Source organism: Rhinolophus sinicus, chromosome 15 (assembly GCF_057876585.1).
Source record: "Rhinolophus sinicus isolate RSI-liver-muscle chromosome 15, RSI-T2T, whole genome shotgun sequence".
Taxonomy (NCBI): domain Eukaryota; kingdom Metazoa; phylum Chordata; class Mammalia; order Chiroptera; family Rhinolophidae; genus Rhinolophus; species Rhinolophus sinicus.
This window is the reverse complement of record NC_142515.1, coordinates 5,706,955-5,729,097: the sequence shown is the minus strand read 5'-3', so window position 1 is coordinate 5,729,097 and position 22,143 is coordinate 5,706,955. Positions and strand designations below refer to the sequence as shown.

At 52.1% G+C, this 22,143-nt stretch overlaps 1 protein-coding gene across 6 annotated transcripts in view; it reads right to left on the bottom strand.

Annotated features, from left to right (window-relative positions):
- The window catches only part of CTBP2 (C-terminal binding protein 2), a 155,394-nt gene that overhangs the window by 119,453 nt on the left and 13,798 nt on the right, over positions 1–22,143 (bottom strand). Inside the window, exon 3 of one of the 6 annotated variants that reach the window (XM_074338824.2) lies at positions 11,823–11,957. The exons of 4 other annotated variants lie outside the window; for them this stretch is intronic. The gene's annotated coding sequence lies outside the window, so the exon portion shown is untranslated. Of the gene's footprint in view, positions 1–11,638; positions 11,798–11,822; positions 11,958–22,143 lie in introns of those variants that run through there. One more of the 6 variants, XM_019742178.3, reaches the window with a different exon arrangement.

Here is a 22,143-nt window from a genome sequence, read left to right as displayed (position 1 = left end):
CTTATGTTACCGTCATTTTACAAAATGTTACCATTGGGGAGACTAGGTAAAGGGTATTTATTACTTCCCTTACATGTGATTCTACGATTGCTTCAAAATAACAAATTTAATTACAAAAATAACAGGTAGGTTTGCCTTTTTGGGGGGTGGGGGGTGCGGGGTTGTTTAGTTTGGCTAGTGTTGACCAATAAATACGACAATTCCTTTCTTTATTGGATAATTGGATTGGTGTTTACAAGGAGGGGTCATGAGGAGCCAACCCTGCTGATGATTCACGCACTGAACTGGGATCCGCTTCCTCTGGCTGCCCAAGGCCCAGGAGCCCATCCCATCTGTCAAGAGCCAGAGAGTTCACAGCTCCTGAACCGACCTTCTGCACTGGACTTGGCAAAGATGCTTGCTACGTAAGTTCTTTCCTGGGAACGGGCACAACTGACTGGTTTCTCTCTCCCAGCTGCTGGCGGACACCTAAGTCTCCCCAGGGTCACATCTGACAGAGGGCTCCTTCCCTCCCTCACAGAGCAACCTGGAGAAGACAGAGAAAACCAGCCCCTGGCGCTGGTCCGTGCAGGGCAAATGGGCACACTGGCAGGGGACTCCAGGACTCCCTGACCCAGCCTGGCTAAATCAAAACTACAGGCAGCAGGCTGGAGTAGGCCAAGTCTGTCCCGGGCTGACACGCACGGTTGTACGCTAGGCTGGCCACCTTCCAACACCCAGCTCCCTCAGAGAAAGTTCTGGAGCTGGAGTGTCCTGGCAGATCAGCAGGCAGGCAAGCTTCCTGCCTGAGCTAACCCACAGCAGCCTGGGGACCTTACCGCTGCCCTGGAACTCCACATCAGCCTTTTGTGACAAAACTTAATCACACTGTATCAACCTAAAGGTTTTCTGTGGCATTCTGTATCTGTCCTCCGAGACCCCCTGTTGCCTCCCTTTTAAGGCAAGTCAGCACGCTAGCTCATTCCCAGCTCTCCTGGTAACTCCCTGCTGATTTAAAGAATCCACAAGAAAATTACAGAAGCATCTTTGCTGTTCCTGCCTTTATTGTCTTCAGGGTTACACTTTTTTCAATTCGTTCAACAGGAGTTTATCCTTAATGTCTCACAGTGACAATAATGAAAGTACCTCCCTCTCCCCAAAAGGTGCCATTAGGTACAAGTGTACAGATGAAAACATATTTCCCTAATAATACTATTTTTTCAGATTCTATAAATCCTTAAATAGCTGTTTACTCAAAAAGCTGAACCGCTTTAAAATCACCAACATTGCCCAGCTTCAAGGCTGCTTAAGAAATAACCAGTGACTCTTCCATGGGAATAAAAATTACGTTCTACATAAATTAAATATATAATTTGATTAAACATGTTTATGTCTTTGCAATGACATTTAAAATAGAAGTAATCATTTTCTTTCTTAAGAGAAAAACTCTTTCAAATATAATTCGAAGCTGTCAAACCTAGCTCCTGCGACAGATCTTTTAAATGTCACATACCTTCAAAAGGGGAGGGATGGCAGTTTTCTTTTAAATATGCAATTCCAAACAGCGTGTTCTGAAGCAGGCACATATTGAAATACACCGCTGGCATTGATGCTGATTAAGTGCAGCCCTCTTCCCTTCCTCGGGTGGATGTGCTCAGGAGCACAGCGCCCAGCCCTGTCTCTCTCCATACACCCCGAGTGGTTAGTGCCCGGGGCTGGCTGCAAACCACAGGCCCAACACCAAGTCACACCTCCAGTGCCTTAAGGGGGCAAAGGCATCCTCTCAGGATTCCTACGGTTTTCCTCCCAGATATCCTGCTGAACTCTGTGTAACCCAATTTTGGCCCAGCATCAACGGCCCAATCGTAAGCTGGTGTTAATCAGATGCAAGGAAAACTCCGAGCTCCTTCCCCTAAGTCAGTGACCTACATATTCAATTGCTTATTCTCCAACTCAGTAGCAAACACCGTGCTATATTTAAACACTGCGCACAGATATATCTTTCTTCTGAAATGCTTAGAGATACAGATAAGCCTTATACGCCAGCCTTCCTCTTCTTTTCAACTTAAGGAATGCAACCCTGTCAACATCAACTGTTTGGGGAACTCTGAAGAGTACAGTATGGTCCCTGTTGATATTACTTTAACAAGAAGGTACCAAGTGTCAGTTTTATAAAAAGCAAACATGAGCAGCATCCCCACTGGCCTTCCTCCCCAGCTCTGGGCAGACAGCACGTGCCCGGCAAGAAAGCAGCGCAGTTAAGCGTGGGTAACAAGCACGCCGCACACCCAGGGTCCAAAGGGGAGGCAAACGCTCCCTAACTGCTGACCCGTGGTGCTGGGGACCAACACCCAAATAATCTTGGAGCCAGCAGAGATGACAGCAAAAGGAGCAAAGAGCTCCCAGAGTCTGTCATAAGCCCCGGGGTGTGTGCGCCTGTGTGTGGTGGTGGTGGTGGCGGCTTTCACTGCCAATCTCTTGGTATTTTGCCCAAATTTTATAGAGTGTGGGCAAGCCAACCCCCCCCCACACACACACACACAATGTTGGAGGAGGCTCCTAAGGCCATCTGAAGAAGCATCACAGCAGAGGGTTTGAGACCAAACAGAAGACGCATCCCAGCCCAACACTGCAAGAGGAACCTTCTTCCTGGAGAAGGGAGGGAGCTGCCTTTGGGGATGAGGGAGCAGGTAAGGGAGGGGCCAGGACTGTGCCGGCCCAACTCCAGGGAACCTTGTAGACAGACTGCAGCGGGCAGGCAGCCTGGCAGAGGGCCAGGGTGGGTGGGATGTACTTCACAACCAGAGCCCAGAGCCGGCCAGAGTTCACGAACCTCAGCAGCACACACCTGCCCGCCGAATCCAACGGTGAAACCTGAAGAAACTCACTTTGCCTCTCGGAACCAACTTCATTCAGGTACGGGAGAGGAGTGCCACCCCAAGACACCCTAATTTTCTAACTCAAGTTCTAATGCCATTTAAAATAGGCAGTTGTGAAACTTAACAAAGCCAATGCTCAAAAGTCACTAGAGCTTGAAAGAAATCAAGAATGTGGAAAAGAAGAGATAGATATAAAGGGGACTCCTTTGCTTTGAGTTAGGTAAATCCCCTTCCTTGGGTGGCAGACCGCCCTCCCAGCACGTGGATGGGCAGGGCCAGTAAACACCACCCGTGAAGCCAGACCCCTCACACTGACCTGCCACAGCATCACAAGCCAACCATGAAGCCAGAAAGCGCGGACGAATCACAGTGCAGAGCAGGACCCTGCGCATCAATCAGTGAGACGTGCTGGCTCCTTCTGGGCCACACCGGCCCTTCCGCCCGCTCCCTGCACACGCCCCCCAAGACGGGAGCCTCGGGCCAGGGAGCCTTGTAGGGGCGCACTGGTGACTGGCCAGGTTTCCCACGATCAGCTGTCTGGGGCTCCAGTGTTGCTTTGCAGCTCGCTATCAAGCTTTCAGTCTCTCTCCACCCCTCCTCATGTATACACACCCATATACACACGTATTTCCATACATATCCATCCACACATCCAAGAGCTCATGGGGACTCCTAACAGTCAAGGCCAACGGCCTATTCTCAGCTGCCATCTATCTTCCCAGCTGGGCAGACACACTTGTGCACCATCGCGTGTGCACACACACACATGCAAGCAGACCACTGTGCCGAATCCATTCAGATGCTGCCCCGAGAGCCAGGTCGTATCAGGAGAGGCAGATCTAAAGATAAACGAGAGGTAACCTTATCTTCAAGAGGTCCCAACAAGGCACAGAGCAGAACGCCACATGCTCGAGAAGCAGACGCGGAAGGAGATACTGTAGCTCTGCCTGAACGCCCATTCCGATGTCCCCACAGCGGCTCAGGACAAACCTCACCCCTTGCCGTCCAGACACTTCCTCTCTGCCGGCAGGTTCCAACTCCCCCCTCAAACTCAGCTCCCCCACAACCACCGGCATCACCGCCTTACCCCTTGGAGTGCCTGCCTCCAACCAAAACAAACCAGACGCTGCCCTGACTTTAAGTTCCTGTTACTGAGACCAACCAGGCCTGTCCCTGCTTTGTCCAGCAGCACACCTGAGAGGCCGGCAAGCAATCCTGACACTACCCCTGGCATGTCACTTCTTGGGGAGGAAGTAAAACTCCAACCATCGTCTCTAAACACCCATCAAAACCTTGGCTGAGATAAATAATTATTTTTGGAAGAGAGAATGAGCCTGTTCAGTTCAATTGGTCAGTATCAATTGCCCCAATTGATACTAACAATAATATAATAATAATAATATATAATATAATTATATTATACATATTATATGTATTTATATATTAATATGTATTAATATAATTATATAATATAATAAATAATAATATAATAAAATAATAAAATAGTCCCCGGAGTATTTTAAATCCATCCCAAATCAAATGATACACCTAAGCAGGACTGTCACAGAACAGATTACCCTACATTGTCCCTCAACGTTGTGCTTCTGACTTTTCCCAGCGGACGTGGGCACAAGCCGCAGCCGTGGGAACCCAGGCCTGACGTGTTACTGGCCCTCACTTGGTGGCAGAAGTCTCTCTCCATCCCAGGACACGGCTCCTTAATGAAGCCTTTCTCTTTATTATCATCCCAAGGATACACACTGTCTCCCTAAACTGAGGGGGGTGGGGAGAGAGACGCCAACATAAGGGGTCCCTGTTCACAGCCACTGTCCTGAACTTTGTGGGTGCATTTTTTTTTTATCACCTCTGGACTTCCCCAATCTCTTCCCCTCTTACAACATCCCCTTTTTCTGAGTCCTCAAAGTACCTTCTTGAAAGATGTAGGATAGAAATAAGTAAAATGGAATCCACTCAAGGACACATCAGTAGCCCTACAAACCATGTCTCCAAAAGCACTGCCCTGAAGAGACCTGGAGTAGCCGCCAGCAGCCTTCCAAGGCCTGCGAGACAAGTATACCCGGATCGCTGGGTTCCAGGACGGTCCAGACCCAGGGTTGCTGATGTGCACAGAGCCAGCTAGAACACACGCTTAGCCAGCGTCCTCACACTGCGACAAACTAGAAAGGTCTGTGCTACTCCGTGGTTACCAGTGGACTCCAAAACTCACCTTCTGTCAGTCGTGAATGCAAAAAGGTGGGCACAGATGTTCAAAAGAACCAGGAACCAAAGGCCCTGACTACTGGAGAACATAGTATTTGGGGAGGGAGGCAGCAGGGGAAGGGTGAGGCATGGCCCAGGAAAAATCAGTAATTGTTGTGAACATCCAGGGAAAGCCAAGAGAAGCAGGCAAGCCCTGTCTAAATAAAATGGCACGGCTACTTTTTTCCAGAGCGGGTGAACCCCACAGCCCACCCTAGCCTGGCAAGGCAAATGGTCCAGACTCTGCATCTCCTTGCTGGTGGAGGGACCAAAGGAGAGGGGGTTCCCCACACCCGTGCCCTCCCACCCCACTGTGTCACCAAGGCCAGCATTCTGTTAAATGGTTTAAAACTACTAGCTCCATCTTCCATATGTGATTGGTAGCCGTGTAAAATTTTATAGCTGCTTTATAAAGCTAAACATACACCTAATTCTATGACTCAGCAATTCCATGTCTAGGAATTTATCCAAGAGAAATGAAAACATATGCCCATAAAAAGACATGTACAAGAATGGTCCACAGTAGCTTTATTCAGAATAGCCAACAGCTAGAAACAGCCCAAGTTTCCATCAACAGGTGAGTGGATAAACACAGCATGGTACCCCGTTCCCACAATGAAATACTACACACGGAGCAAAAAAGGAACAAGCAATCAAGCCAGGCTGAAACATTCAAAAATCACAAAAACATGAGGAATAAAAAAAGCTTTTGCAAAAAAAAGGCACAGAGGGTATAATACACACCTACGTAATACTGTACATACATATACACGTATATTTAACCTACGGGTATATAGGTGCCAAAAAATGTATACACATGACTTGTATGTATCTTTTGTTATCAGTATATATTATTACAATTTTAGTACAGTTTTTCCTTTCCTAAAATGTGTATACTTTTTTTGGCACCCTCTGTATATTACATAGTATTATATTAAATTCCAGAACACACAAAATTAATCACATTGGGTTGGGGGAGAAAGGTGAGCAGGGAGATAGGAGTTGGTACTCCCTGTAAAGGGCCATGAGGGGACTTTCTGGAACTTTCTGGAGCTATAGTATATCCTGTATCTCGATAGGGGTTTTGGGTCCACCGTTGTGTGTGTATTTGCTAAAACACATCGATTGGCACACTTAGGGTCTATGCATTTATTTTACCTCATGACCCCACTCCCACTCCCCAAACACCTACCCTAAGTTTTAGCTCAAAGGAAAACAAAGCAAAAGGAACCACAAACAAGTCACCTTCAGGCAATGAGATGCATGCGGAAGGACTCGGGGACTCAGGGCTGGAGCTGAGCGAGGCCTGAAATGCAGACAAGTGACAGATGGGGCAGCAGGGGGCGGGGAGATGGACAGAGCACAGCGTGAACTGTGAACTGTCCAACCTGGGGGTGGCGTTTGTGTGTTTACTGTAGAATCATGTCCACTTGGGGAACCTTCTACTCAAGTCAATCCATAGAAGTTCCGTCTCTGGAATGAGGACCACAGAAACACCTGGGAGGCAGGTGCCATTTCCCCAAGGGCTGAAATCCCACAGGCCAGGCAGAATAACCACTGCAAAGCCAAGTGTGGGCACAGCATGCATCCAAGTCAGGCCCCCTGTCTCCCTGCAGAGATTCATGAGTTCCAGGAGCCCAGGCCTTGTTGCGGTCTGTGTTACTGCAGGCTGACAACACAGGAAGTCCCCGCACAGGAAGAGGGCCAGTGTCGGAACAAAATCCCAAGGCAGTTCCATCTGCATCGTGCAGGTTCCAGGGCTTGGAGGCAGCTGAAGGGAACCCCGGAGCAGCCCACAGGGATCCTGAGGACCCTCCCTCTTCAAGGAGCGTCAGGGGCAGGGCAGCCACAAACAGCTCCAAAAGAGCAAACCGATTACCACAGGCACCTTGGAAATACACTGCCTGATGCCACGTGACCTGAACACAGCCAGCGTGTTCAAAGCTGTGTCCTATAAAAGTCAGGCTTCTCCACATGAAGCTGCATTCCCAGAGCAGGTCGCACGTGGGCCGCACTTACCAGGACTCTCGTATCACCCAAGAGGCTTTTAAAAAAGTATTAAGTACAGAAAATACATGCAACTTCTCAGTGAAAACACAGAGCGTGCACGCTTGCTCAGAAAGGTCACCACCGCTTCCACTCCACTTCCACTCCTGATGCTTCGCCCAGACGGACAGGAGTTCCGGTACAAGCACTTAAGACTCGCTGTATGTAAGGCACGAGCAACAGAACCACAGCCCCGACACAACCACAGCCCTGGCATTTTAGAGGCAGGCAGATCGCAACCTGGGACAGGAAATACAGCTTGCTGCCCAAACTGGAGGAAATTCCTGGGCACCGTCCCTCTGACTTACTTTATTTTAAATTCAATGTGTGTGCATTTGGGTGTTCCAAAAAGGATGCCAAGACAACATTAGCTGTGCAAGAGACTTCTTGGGGAACATGAAGAGGGAGCCCGGGGGGAGATGCGGGTCTGACTTCTGCACAGGAGACAGGGAAGGAGGGGGGCCGGGCAGGAGAAATCTTCGCCAGCTGTGCAGTGCAGTTCAAGGCCGGAGGGGGGATCCTTGGGCCAAGCCAGCAGGCTGTGACAAGTCCCAAATCTCCCAGGAACAGACCAGCACCTCTGCCAGACGCAGGCCCTGGCGGGGTGCAGGCCGGGGGAGCGCAGGTTCTGTGACTGGTGCTGGATTCCAGATGCGGAATGCGGCAGTTGGGGCCACCTGTCCATTACATTCCCAGAAGCAGGAGATCAGGCAGGCACACTTCACGGCTGCCACACCATGCCAGGTCACGGCCACAGGTTTACCACCCGAGTCTTGCCTCTGAACATCTCCAAAGATTGACAATCAGACTTTCAGGGCCACCTAGCTGTACCCCAAGCGTGTAGGTGGATGTCCGTTGGCAGGTGTGAGGCAGGGAGGTCTTTCTTGAAGGGATATCCACCCTCAGGGAGCTCACAGCCTGGCAGGAGCAAGGCAAGCCCCTCACACCCCCACTCCAAAAAAAAGCAAGAGGGGGGAGGGAGACGGGATCTCCAGGGCTCGGTGAATAAAAGGGGCACGTGTGGGTGGAGAAGCAAAAGCCACGAGGCCGGGGCTGGCGGTGGGAGAAGGGGCCGCCTTCTCACTGAAGAGGAGGCAGGGGGTTGGTTTAGTCACCATCACGTTGATTAACTACCCAAACCCCTGTATTAGTTAACAGACAGACCCCCAGTTGAGTATCAGCTGAACACAATACAAGCTCATTTCTGGATCACAAGGAGGGGAGTGTTCCTGACGGGTGGGCACACTCTTCACAGGGTGATTCAGGTGCTGGGCAGCCTCGGCATCCGCTACTGGACTTTCTGCATCCAGGTGACAGTCCAGGGAAGGCACACTGAGAGAAGTACATTACTTCTGCCAGGCAGTGACACCTATTCCCACCGGGGTTCCACCAGGAAGAACTCCCGGGGCCTCTGGTAGAAGCCGGGGGGTGGCTGGGCAGCCCTCCAGCCGTAAGTCCCCTCCAGTGAAGGACCGTCTGCACCCACTCACCTCTGACTCCAACACAGGAGAGGCTTCTTTTGGAAGCCACAGGCGTCAGGGTCTCTCTGAACACAAGAATCCAAGGTTACCTGACCACTGACCCGCGTCGGATACCAACGATGCTCGACGTGCAGCTGCGGCATCAGAGCCACAGTCTGGCCATAACTGGACTTGTCGCCTCTGATCTACTTAAAAAGTTGAGCAACTGCCCTTTTCCTGGGGATGCCCGACTCTGTAACTTTAAAGTTTGCAAAACGCTCTCATGTCCATCAGGTAAGTGTAAGATGCCATCAAATTTTAGGCCCAGCATTATTTTATAAGCCACGAAGAAACAAAAGAAAAAAAATACTGTCGATTTGACTATAACATGTGATCAATTTTATGACACAACTCAATCCCGGAGATGTTAAAATGTTTAAAACCAATGAAATAACGGTGCTTTTGTTGAAGTCTTCCAATAACCTTGTAAGAAACACAAGAAATGCCATTTCACAGATGGGGGGCCACAGCCCAGGGTTGGGTGACTTGCCAGAGGCTGGCCAGCTGGTGAGGGGCTGAATTGGAAGAGGGGGGTTTCCAACCAGCTTGACTCAGCACCTGGATCCCAGCCCGTCCGAAAATTCTGAAAGCCCAAGCCACACTCCATCCAGATTCTGCTTCAAATGGCAAATCAAGTACCTTGACTATAACATTCTTATAAACTCATTTGAATTAAAAAAAAAAAAACTTCACTGAAATACGGGTTTTCATCTGCATAACAAATTCCACACCGTTCAAGTGAGAACAGATGATACACAAAAATATCAGAAACAAGAATCCGATTTGGTAAACAGTTGAGCGCTGTTTTCACATCACCCTCATGGATTTAGTTTCAATAAACACAAATCAGCAAACAACACTCTGAAAATTTTAATGGTGTGGTGCAAAATCATGCTCTGAATGACAGCCCCAGAAAACAAACTCTTCAGCAAGTGACAGATACCACAAGAGAAAAATCAGCATGGATGACTCAGTTCAAAGGGTCCACCAGGGCCCATGGATCTGAACGTGGCCCTGAGCTTGCTTCCCATATCAAGCTTCTTGGACTGTGCGTGAAGCAGCAAGCAGAGCTCTGGACCCCTGGATCCTGCCAGGTACACTGACACCAGCTGTCTGGTGTGGGAAAAATAGGTGTACAGGCAGGTCGGTGCTCAAAAGATGACACACAGGTCTGTGGGGCCACGTCCTGCCCAGGGCAGCCTCTCTTCATCCCTCTCAGGATGGCCCTCAGCATCAAGTGCAGCTGCTGGGAAGTCAGCACCTGGGGAGGAGACACCGGCCACGGCAGCCCAGGCGCCTCCAGAGCCTGCTCACCTGCCCACCAGCTGGGGCCCCAAGATGCAAAGGCTTTCCTTTTTTTTCCACAGGCAACAAAGTTTGGTTCCAGAAAGAGACACGTAAAGGCATTCAGGACTTCACAGGTAAGATGATGAGCAAGAAACAAGAAACAAGAGAGCACGTCAGATATTTAGCGTGCACGCTCAGAAGGCACAAATGCCAGCATTCTAAAGCCCCTACCTGGAGCTCCAGTCATTTTCTACTCGCTGTGCGTGCAGAGACTGAGGCCGCCCCGATGACCAAACTTCTAAAACCATCACCTATTTTCATTCCAACAGCCACTGTCGGGGACGTGTTGTTACTCCCAACTCATGGGTGGGGAGACTGAGGCTGAGTGTTGTGCCCGAGTCCACAGCAACGAAAGCAGAGATTCAAACCAAGTCAAGTGCACCCACATGTGACCTACTCAGCAGAGGCCACGGGACAGGAGGGATATGGCAGAAGTGGACTGGGCTTCAAGATGGACGCTGTGCAGAATTCAAGACCCCATTTCCTGCCACCCCATTCACCCAGGGGGGCAGAGGGGGTGGCACAGCATGACTCTAGTTCTGAGCTCAGGGTCGGTCCAGGTATCCCCAGGCAGGGGCTGGGGAATCCCACCGGTCCCATCCCTGCTGGAGACTCCTCAATGAAAGGGGCCCAGGAAAGCTCGCACAGGAGAAGAAAGATCCAAAAGGACTTGGCTGGGAACGGTGCCACCTGCCACAGCCGCACAGCTCCACAGAGAGGAGAACCCGGCAGATGAATGAAGGCAAAGCACCTAGCACCCCCATGTGCCACCTTTGCAGGTGCCCAAGGAAGGGGGTCAGCCAACAGGACAGAGTGGGAATTCCTCCAGTGGAAGCCTGCGTACATTCCTACATTCCCTTCCCCAACCTGGACTCCAAGCCAGGCACAGCCCCCTTCCCCCACCATCACCAGCTGAGGCATCTCAGCCCAGCCTGCCAGTCAGCTACCCCTGCCCCCTGTGGCATTAACCCCCAAAGGGCTCATCCCATCCCAGTATCTTCTTTATGGTTTTTAGGATCTCAAACCCTTTCGTAATTAAGAGGCAGCAGCTAGATAGCATCCTGCACAGACGGCCATGGGGCACCCATCCACCTGGCCTGGCTAAAGGAGAGGCTTTCCTGGGTCCAGGTGTCACACTGTTACTGTTACCATGTGTTCACTTCCACCTACCTAGGGGCAACAGCACCCCTGACCTCCCCTCCCCCCAGGGCCTTCCACAAAAGCCCACTGACGCTTCCACAAGATGATTCCTGGAAACTCCTCTAGGATTTCTTCTATTAGCCCGTAAGCACCCACCCGTACCCCTAACACCCCTAGTTCCCTCTCTCCCTCCTGTCCCGGCCAATCCACAGAACACATCCCCCTACCCTCACCCCAGCCTCTGCAGGTCAAGGGACCCCACGCAGAATACTGAGCAATGCCAAGTCCCAGAAGCCTATAAAAAGGCACATATGACCCTCCCCACTCCACCCCCCTTGACTCGGACCAGTTTCTGGGGTTCACACCCCCACCCAGGCATGGAACCCAAGAGGGCCACAGGCCTGAGTCAGGCCCTCAAACCATGTTTCCTAGGCAACAGCCACTCTCTCCTTCCAGCTGCACACTGACCTGGGCAGGAAGATTCTGTTGCTCCTGGAGCTCCTTCTCAAGGGGCGGACAGACCAGCTTCCGGGATTTATGGGCAGGAGGGGCCTGAGGTGGGCGGGGCCCCGGCAGCCAGCTCTCGCTCACCTCCAATCTGCCCACTCTCACCTGCTCACAGGCACCTGCCCTGCAAGCTGGTTCCACTTACTGGTGTTCCAGGAGAGCCTCTCAGAGGAAATGACCCAGCCCCAGAGACCCTCCTGTTGACAGGAAACGTGGCTACGTTGGAGTCCTGCCAGTGACACTCCTTGGTGAGCAGCTCCGGGTCGCCTGGCATCCGGCCCTGCAGGAGAGGCGTACCTGTCACGTCAGGCACATGTTTGGGGAGCCAGGCCTCCCAGCAAGCCGCTCGCTGCCCTTGCCCCCAGGCTGTGGGGCAGGGCAGCTAGGACCTGCCTGACTCTCGGGGCCTGTGTCTTCAGAGTCGTGGGCACTAAAAGGGCAAGTGGCCTCAGCTGAGGGCTGCTGGGCTGGGTAGGCAGTGGTTCCCTACCTGGTTGCCCATTAGAATCATCTGGGAGTTTTTAAAACTACATAAGGCAGGTCCCACCCAAGACCACTGACTCAGAACTCTAGAGGGTGGGGCTGGGTTTAGAGCTTTTTCCAAAGCTTCCAGATGATCTCAGGTCCCGACAGGGATGAGAAGGATGAAGCTGGAGGGACGAGGCAGAGGGCGGGGCAGCCTCCAAGTGAGGACAAGCCCACAGCCCACCTCCTTCAAGAGGCCTTCCCTGCCGTCAGTGTGTATGGGTGGGTCCCCAGTGCCCAGTCTGGGACCACCATGCCCCTCCCAGCCTAGCCCCCCTGGTTGCCCACTGCCCTCTGGTTGTGTGGCCCACTCATTGCAGGCAGAACCTCGTCAGGCTTGTTCAGGCCACCATCCCAGGGCCCGTACAGCGCTGGCCACACTGCTGATACCCCCTCCGTGGCTTGAGATGACCAAAGGTCCACTCCTTAGTACCCATCAGGAGGGAGTGGCACTGGGGAGAAAGCTGGCAAGAAGGCAAATAAACCCTACAGAGCCCATTCTTGCAGGAATTCGCCCCCGGCACTTTCCCGGCCTCCCTACTTAGGGCCCATTCACTCCTGAAAGGACTCCCCCTGCAGGACTCATTCGCGGAAGCCACAGCGTGCAGCCACCACATGCCAGGGGCCTATGACGCTGGACCCCACTGTCTGTCATAAGCCACCACCCACAACACTGACGACCAGGCCCCCCGAAGTAGCTTCACTGGCCATAGACATCTAGGGACAGAGACCTAAAACACACTGACCCCAAATGGTAACAGGATGTCTTCCCGGTGGAGCCACCCATGGCCTTCAAATGGGCTCTGGGCGCAGGAAGGGGGAACTGCAGCTAGCAGGGGGCAGGTCACCCAGCTTTCCCCGCCCAAACCTTTAGCACTGACGCCACTACCAGGAAACACGATGTTTATTTGTTATAAGGTATCATGTTCTGGTGGTTATTTTTTACCCAAAAGTCTAAATTTCATCACCAAAATCACAATTCTCCAAGATACGGAAAGCACCCACAGTTTCCGAGAAGGTGTTTAAACAGGAAAAGGGACGGAGAAATCAAGGTACTAGGAAGAAGGGTCTGGGGCTCTGCCCTGGGCCTGTGGAGACAGTATCCCTTCTGGGCACAGCAGCTGGGACCAAACCCAGAGCAGGGTCTTGGGAACCATCAGCCTGGTTTCCCAAGGGCCTGTGACCTTGGTGGGCTGGTATTCAAGGTCCAGCCCTGTCCCTGCCATCTCCTTGCCCCCACCCCCACCCCCACCCCCAGCAGCTGGTTCTCCTCCAGGATGGTGAACAGCCCACATTATCAAGGGTCAAACTTTATCTTTTAAAAGCACAATGTGCTTGAGCCAAAAACAAAACACAAAGCCTTTCCAAGATGCTTTCCAAATTCCAGAAACACACTGGGCTGGAAAAATGGAGCCCTGTTTCCTCTTATTTTTAATCTTATACTGGGTAGGGTTATAATAAAAGAGAATACCCTATTTATTTGCTTACCTTACTTGGAAAGACAATAAATTGGAAAGGCTTCATAAATCTCACAGGGAATTCCTTTAAACAAGGACTGTCAGCAAAAATCCGTAAATAACCTTTTGCCAGTCTAGCAATCACCTCCACCACATTCTTTTTCCTTCCTGCTTTTGTACTAATCTTCTAGCAAACAAATCGAATCCAGCACCAAAACGCTTTTATTCTTATCGAGGTAAGGCTCAGAAGAAAACATCCGGGAGTCCACAGCGACTGGTGACTTTGGGGCCTCCGAGGGGAATCAGATGCTGAGAGGGCCCCAGGGAGCTGGACGAGGGACACCCTGCACCCCCAAAACCAGCCACACTGCTTTCACTCATGTACAAAACCAAGGCTGGTGACCAGCTTCACGAATAGAGCCTGGGCCTCAGCATTAACTCGAGGTGAAGCAGACCTTAGGAAACAAGGGCCGGACCAGGTTGGTAACAGGCTCCCACGCTGTCTCCCACCTGGGCTCGGCTGGGGTCACCGCCTCACCACCTCATAATCGCTGCGTGGATGGAGCTCCCAGATTCAGGCGGCTGGTGGTCAAGTTCATTCATCCCTGTGCTGCCCGAGTCAGAGGAAGAAAGCTCAGGGCATGGAGACGTCCAGACCAAGCCCAGGCCCGTCCAGCGGGCCCTGTTCCTACCACGCTAACACGACTTGCAAGACAACCGTTGGGCGGGCTGATTAAGACGACCTTTGGCAGTTCGGAAACAGCCGAAGATGGACAGTCTCACACTGAGGCTTCAAGGACTGAGCTAAAAATAAGTTGAAAGAAGAGGCAGGAGGAGGCTCGAGGATAATCAAACGTGCAAGACTTGGAAGAGCTGCTGTAATCAATTTACATATCAGGAAAGGATAATTGCCATCACCAAACGGAAAATTTCTCCAAGCCAAAAGGTTTAAAAAAAAAAAAAAATCAGACCAGCCAACCACGACTCAAATGTAAACAAAAATGTATGTTTTCAGAAAGGACCAGCCTCTTGCAGTGCCGGAGTCAGCTGACAGGGGCACATCAGCTGTCACTATAATGGACGTACAAAACGCACTTACGTGTATCCTGTCCCGTCCAGCACATTCCTGGTGCTCAATGAAAAGCATTATTATCATCATTATCATTGTTATTACTATTCCACCAAACTACCGTGTTTCTCACATTCTCGAAGGAAGGCAAAGGCCTCACTTAACTAGTCCGCCTTGAAGCAGTCATGTGACAACGTGCACACCAAGAATGTCTCCCTAGCCCAGGCCAGCAAGCTCTCACCCCACCACATAGCAGAGTGGCTGCCCGCTCACTTCCTTCCAAGTCCACCCACGGGATTTTAAGGAATTTTAGGATCCACTCAAAGGACCCTGCAGAGAAGCGGCTTCTCACCTAGAAGTGACCCTGTGGAGACAGGCGTGGAACCCATGAAGGGCGCTAGCAGCAGCCCGGGGCTGTGCTCAGAATGGGGCTCTGCTGCGACCACCACGGTGGCTCTTATTGTTGTGGACGGCACTACTGAATACGCTTACGGATGCTCTTCAGGACATAAAACACACTTGTCCCTTGTGTTGAAATAAAATCCAGCATTCAACATTTCCCATAATAAACTCCAGCCTTTGGACAATTCTTTTCCCCGGCGAGGACCACAGAGAGAACTGCTGTCTCAGGGCTGTGCAGCACCGAGCCCGGATTCTCACTGCGGCCAGGTCCTGCAGGCTGTCTGGGCTGGGAGGACACGGGTCTTCCCATGGCTGAGGCGGTATCCCCAAAGTAGGAAGTGCGGGAGAGCACACTGGTGGACACACACACACACGCACACTCTTGTTCAGGGTCTAGGACACTGGTTCAAACAGTGCACTGGCTCTTCAAGCCTTCGGGACAGGCTGGCTGCCAACCTTTCAGCTCCTCTTGCCTGGCTCCAATCTCCTTGTACCTAGAAGACCCCAGATCTCATAAGCTGTGTCCATATCACCACTGCACTGGCCAGATGGCAGTTCACAGACGACCACCCCGTAGAGGCCAGGGATGCTGAGACATGAGTTTCAGGCCGGGAACCAAGGTCACATTTACTCTGAGCTCACAGGCGTCAAAGCATTTCCTAACACAGCAAATGCACACACAAGATGCATCGTGAGCCACTGAGCGTGAGGAACGCTGTCACCAGCCCTCAGCACTGCAGCCATATGGGGGGGAGAGGTGTGTGTGACAAATAACCAGCACTGAAAAGACATTTTCAGCAACAACCAGAAGATGAATAAATGCAGCGATCTCCAACTAATTTTTTAAATTCCTATACTCATTTCATAAAATTCCTCCCACTGAACGGAAATAAGATAATGTTAAAAACCATGAAGCAAGCGAGTCGAGTGCGGCTTCCTTTGCAGACTGCAGCACGGGACACTTGTGGAGCACATGGTCTGGGCTTAGAGCATCCGGCACCTTCTCATGAAATAGCTCCTCCCCTCAGAGAAGCTATGAGACTATCTGACACATGGAAGCTGGTAGGGGTAGGCGTGAGCCCAGGACTCTGGCTCCAGGGTGGGACCCAGGTGCCCCACTGCTGGCACCCACTGCCCTTCCCATGGGAAAGTTCTCTAGTCCCTCCAGGCTTTCCACAAACCACCCTTGTTGCCCACAAGAAGGTGGCTGGCCTCTACCTGCAGGAAAACCTATGGGGACCCGAGGAATGAACCCACAGCCCTGTGCCCTCGGGGGTCACAGGAACACAGAACAGCACACAGGAATGAAGTGGTCACAGCACACCGTAGGTACACCACCTGGCTCTCTCCAAAGCCACTTCCCCAATGGAGAAAGGAGACAAGCAGCCTGTGGCCTGGCGGTCACTCGCAGTCTCTCTGGACCAGAGAAGACACCTGTCCCCGGGCACCTCCCAAGAGGGGCTGGCGGACATTGTGTGGAAGAGGTGGTGAGCAGCTGTTGTGTACATGTCCCCAGGAGGCCCAGGAGAATGACCTGAGATGCACGGAGGCCCAGAAAGTGCGGACTCAGAACTGCCCACTGCTGGGGGGAGACGGAATGGGGCCGACAATATCTCAACTACGGTGACTGGCCTTGGAGCCAACCTGCCCGGCCTGGGCCAACTTCCTTAATTCTCAGGCATCCCTGGGATGGCCCAGGTGCTGCCACTCAGGCAAGTCCCCCTGCTGTGACTGGAGCGTCCTCCTGAGCCATGTGAAATCCTGTGACACTACAGACGTCCCAAAAAATCCCGGCACCTGACGACCATCTGCCTACCTCGCCAAACGTCTAGGTGGGCCTTTCTCCTCCAAAAGGAGCGATCGGATGAGTGGTGGAGGGCAGCATAACCACACGGGGAAGGGCCTTTCCTTGGTGGCGACTATTCTGCTACGTGCTAGTCACACATGCTTTGTCAAAACCTGTAGGACTGCACAGCGAAAGGGTTAATTATACTGTATGTAAATTACATTTATACAAAAAAATAAAGGACCAAAACAAATAACAAATGACTTCCCTTTTACGCAGTAAATTGTACGATCCCACGGCAGCCAGAGGGGCCCTTCCAGTTCCAACTAATGGGGAGTGACACCTGCACACGCCTAGTCCACCCCACCAGCTCTTGCCAGGAAGTGCCTCTGTCCCAATTACCAACACCCACAAGTGTCAACGCCTGTTACATACAGGCTCGCTGTCCCCCTGAAATCCAGCTGCACTTCAAACAACTGTGTCAAAGATCCTCAGTGCCTGTAGCAGTCAGTGGCCAGGAAATGAACAATGAGGTTCTCCTCAAGCGCGGCTCCTTAACTGCTCTTACCTCGGGGTCCATCCACCACATTTAGCTTCATCACAGTTCCTTTAGCCTAACTCCAAACCCATGTCAGCAAGCGACGACAGCATGGGCTCCCGAGGGCCCTTCCCCACCCACCGCCAGAAGGTCCCGGTGGGGCTGGCTCTACCCTGGCTGGCGGCTGCCATCGTCATCCTGGGCAAGTCTGGCACTCGGGCGCAGAAGCCAAGCCAGCAGCCCTTGTGAGCGCCGCCCCAGAGGCCACACCCACCCAAACAGGTCCTTGTCTGGTGACACTGAGAGCCCAAGCACGCCTCCATCCAGAGAATCCAGGTACCAGCGCTGAAGGGGGACAGAGGTTTGGGGTCCGAGTTCACCCAGGGTCACAGAGCTGTCCCTTTGCTGATCCCTTCTGTAAGAGCGGACTGCCACCACCCCCGCCCCCCGCAGACGACCTACACGGAGGCAGAGAGAAAAGCGACCCTGACAAAATAGCCTGGGCCCTATCCTGACACCTGGGCCAGAAGGACAGCGCAGGGTCGTGCCCGGGAGCTCCAGCTTCAGCAACAAAACACTGGGTCGAAATGGTGACTGCCCCACCATGTCCCCCAAGCACTCGAGCGACCCTGACTGTCTCCCTCACTGCCCCACAGCCAGTCCAGCCCCTGGACTCGTCAGCCTGAGCCCCAAACGCTCCTGACAGCTCCTCTCCCCTCATGTCACCTATCCACCTATCCAGGTCAAGTCCACGGCTGGTCAGTCTCCCAGGAACCACAGCGTGGCTGTAAAATGCCATGTCTGAGGGCAGAACATCTGAACGCGGCCACCCCACGACCATCTGGCCCCCGTTGTATCTGCAGACCCAGCCCGTCGCCCTGCCCCACACCTTTCTCTTTACTCCAACATCTGAGAATTGACTCCAGGCCAGTCAAGGGCACTAACTCATTTAACCCTCACAGAGGACCTCAGGTGGGAGCAGCAACACCCAGCACCTCACTGTGAGGACAGAGGACAAGGAGCTGGGTCACCTGCCCAAGGCCTCCGGCTGGTCAGGACGGGGGCGGGGAGAAGCGCACGCCGGGAGGCGATGCTCACACGTGCCACGCAGCACTCGTTCAATCACACGAGATCACCACCAACTCCTTTCAACTCTTCCAGCAGGACACCCTCCGCGACCCCTCAGCCCGGGAACCCACCCTGCACCCACCCAGCCCTTGCACATTCCCTGCTTCTTTGCTGAATTTCTGGGGAAATTTCCTGGATCTTGCCTGTAGTTCTGGTGTCCGGCTGTGTCCGGCACAGCAGCAGCTCTGTTTGCTGGAGAAGCACATAGTCCCTCAACAGACGATTTTCAGAAGAAGCAAATTCATCTCAATATCACTGCATACATTTCCACAAATCAATCCAACCTGAGTTACCTTATCATGTGAAAATTTAAAACCCTATGCATAAAATATTCTACGTCTATTTTACTTGATCTACTAAATTATAAAGCTTTACCAAATCTCTTAAAGGGAGTTTTTCCAGTAGTGTAGAGCTGCCTAATTGGGAAGTGTACAAACCATAATTACACTGCCTACCACTACAATACTGCTCATGGGAATGTCTCTGTTCATGCACCCTGCTTTACTCTGTGTTTAATCTCTATTAAGGTGTCTGTACGGAAACAGATAGGTATGCTAGTCTGCATAAACAACATAAATCATGAAGGCATTTCTTTGCTAACCCGAGTCCAAAAACAGCCCCCAAACCTCCTGCTTCTCATATCAGAGCAAAGTTGGAGGACTAACACGTGACCCCCACACACCTAGCCCCGCGCCACTTTGCCAGGTGACAGGTAGGTAAAGTGATGGCTGCAATTTCTGTCACAGTAAACGGCTCTGCATGCAACTCAAAGAGTATCCCCAAACTTCCCCAGAAGCAGCTACCCAAACCAGAAAGGGCAAATCCTTTCTGCCCAAGACTGTGGGTACCAACCCCGTATCAAGGAGCAGATGGAAGCCCCTTAATCGTCCCTCGTCTGAGGACACCATGCACGTCCTTTCAAGTTCACCCTCAACCAGCCCGAGGAACCTCTGCCAGGGGCTGCAGACTCGTAAGTGGATGGACTTCTCTGTCCACCCCCTGCCTTCAAATGTGTACACACTTCACCCCTGGAGTTGGGGTACCTGGATACACGGCGTGGTATTGGAGGAGAACCAGTTCCGATCCTGCTCCACCATCTATTAACTGGGCCGGGGGCGATTGAGACTGGTCCACTGACTCCACAAGCGAGAAGTAACCACACTGCCTCCCTGTCTCCTATCAGGGCTGCTACTAAAAACAAAACGAGCGTATGTGGCACAGAGGGTTTCTACAAACAGAATAAAAAGTAAGCTGTCACCTACATGGAAACGTAAGCTCTGAGCCTCGCTGCAGCCTACTGATTAATAAAGTCACCAATCAAGAAATAAATAAAATCAAGTCACCAAACAAGATCAAAAGGATTTGCAACAACACGTGTTTCCTTTCCTTTCTGAGATGGAAGGTGTCGTCCCCAAAGCTGAGTATGGCATCCCGATGAAATAATGCCACGAGGCACCAGTGAGCTCCGGCGCGACCTCCTTCACCTGCATTACGGGGTGAACGTGCCTCCCGCTGATCCCAACTTCACGCTCACACGGGCCACTGGGAAAATGATAGCAACGCTATCACACCCACCTTGGACTTGTGTGCACAGATATTCAGAGTGTGCTTCATGGAGTGGCTCATCTGTTAATAAAATAGAATTTATAAAAACAGTTTCTCCCCCTGGCAGGACGCTGTGACACGCAGCCCGGCTCCCCTCAACGAACACTGCCGACTGGTCAAGAGAGAAAGTTAAATGCCAAGTGCATCTGAATATGGACCCTGCTCCAATTTTAATGAGCACACATGAAATGGCCCTCGCTCGCTGCGTCCCTAGGAATGCCTGCTGCTGTCAGAGGGGGTGGAGAATCCCTCTTAAACCAAACAAATGAGACTGGGTCGGGCAGAAATCCCTATTTCCACTTTCAAATCTATTCATTCAGATTTGGGAGATGGAGGGGGGTGGTATTCAAGTTATATAAAAATCTTTCAATCATTTGTTGTGCCAAATGTTCAAACACTAGACTCAAGTGCGTGGGTGTGTTGGGGGAGTGGTTTGTTTTGAAAAGAAAGACAGTCTGTGTGCTGTTGGCAGGTTCAGAGCCGGCTGCTTTAAGAAACCCTGGCGGCTTTAAGAAACTCCCAGAGGAGTTTGCTAAAAATACAGATGTTCTGGGCTCCACCCACAGCTTCTCCAACAGGACATTGGGTGGCGCCCTAGGAGACTGACTCCAGGCCAGGGGTGCCCTGGGGAACCCCCTGCTCAGAGGCCACCCCCTCAAACTACCTGGGCAGCTCCCCGGGGACTGCGTGAGTCATTCGTGTGAAAACCACCAAGCCCACAGCCAGTCTCTTACCACTAAATGTACTAAAACTCATGTGGCCGACTCCGGGGGCAGGGTGGGCTCCCGACACAACATGGCACAGAGAACCCCTCCACGTCCCTGGGAAGACCCTGATCCCAATTTTCTGTCCTAAAGGATTGAAGTGAAACACATTGCGCAGAGCTTGAACAAGGCAGAGGCGGGAAGGGAACTTACTCTCATTTCCACCACCGTCAGTAATACTGGTACTAACGGTAACAAACAGCTAACATTCGGGCACTCCCACGTGCATTCACATCTTACTGTGCACTCTCCCTAGGACTTGCACACATGAAGCTATGACATCCTGACCCCTGGCCCCCAAGATGCCCTTGCATTCCAGCACCAGAGGCCTGCCAAGGGCATGTTCAAGGAGCATATCTAGCTTTCCAAGTGAAATCTTTTTTAAAGGCATGAACTGAGCCCAAAGAAACTGCTGGTCCATGAAATGACCAACCTGCCCCAAAGGTGACAAACGGTCTCGTCCAGTCCCTGGAAGGACGTCTTCCCAAACACATCCTCAGAGCCCCCACCTCGCCGTTTCACACTCACAAGAGCCGTCTACTGGCATCTGGAGCCCCACACGAAGTTGGAGCAGCGACACTGCCCAGCAGCCCATATGCTGACCCTTGTGGGCACCCAGTCACTCCCTGCAACCGAATGAACGCCCTGGAGGAAGTGATTAAGCAGCATTCATCTCCAGGGCTGGGTCAACAACACCCACAGCCAGTCAGCCACCCAGCGGGACCAGGGCCAGTCACCAGCCCTACTGCTGCCCAAGTGCCCACCACTTGCCAGGAAGACAAAGCCAACAAGCCAGGCCACTGCCCGCAGTACTCCAGAGGCACTGACCCTCCTACTGCCCACTTGGACACGAGAGGGGAAGGGCCAGATACAGGGCCTCTTCCTATACAAACCCCCTCACTGTGCTCTATCTGCTCTGCAAGAGGGTGCTGAGCAGTCAGTGGAGGCCAATTGAAAACTGAGCCGCCCTCCCCACCTGTAAGGGCCGCAGGGCCCCCCACCCTGGCTGAGCTCAGGCAAAGGCAGGGGGCACCCAGCGACTCACTCTTTCTTCCTTCTCTGAGAAGGGAAAGTAGGTCTTAAATAGAAAGTAAATATTTTACTAGGCATTTCTCAGCAATCTAGCCCAGAGTAACATTCCACAGCCTAAAAACAGCCTCCTGAACGGTTTCCGTTCATCATTTTGGCCCCA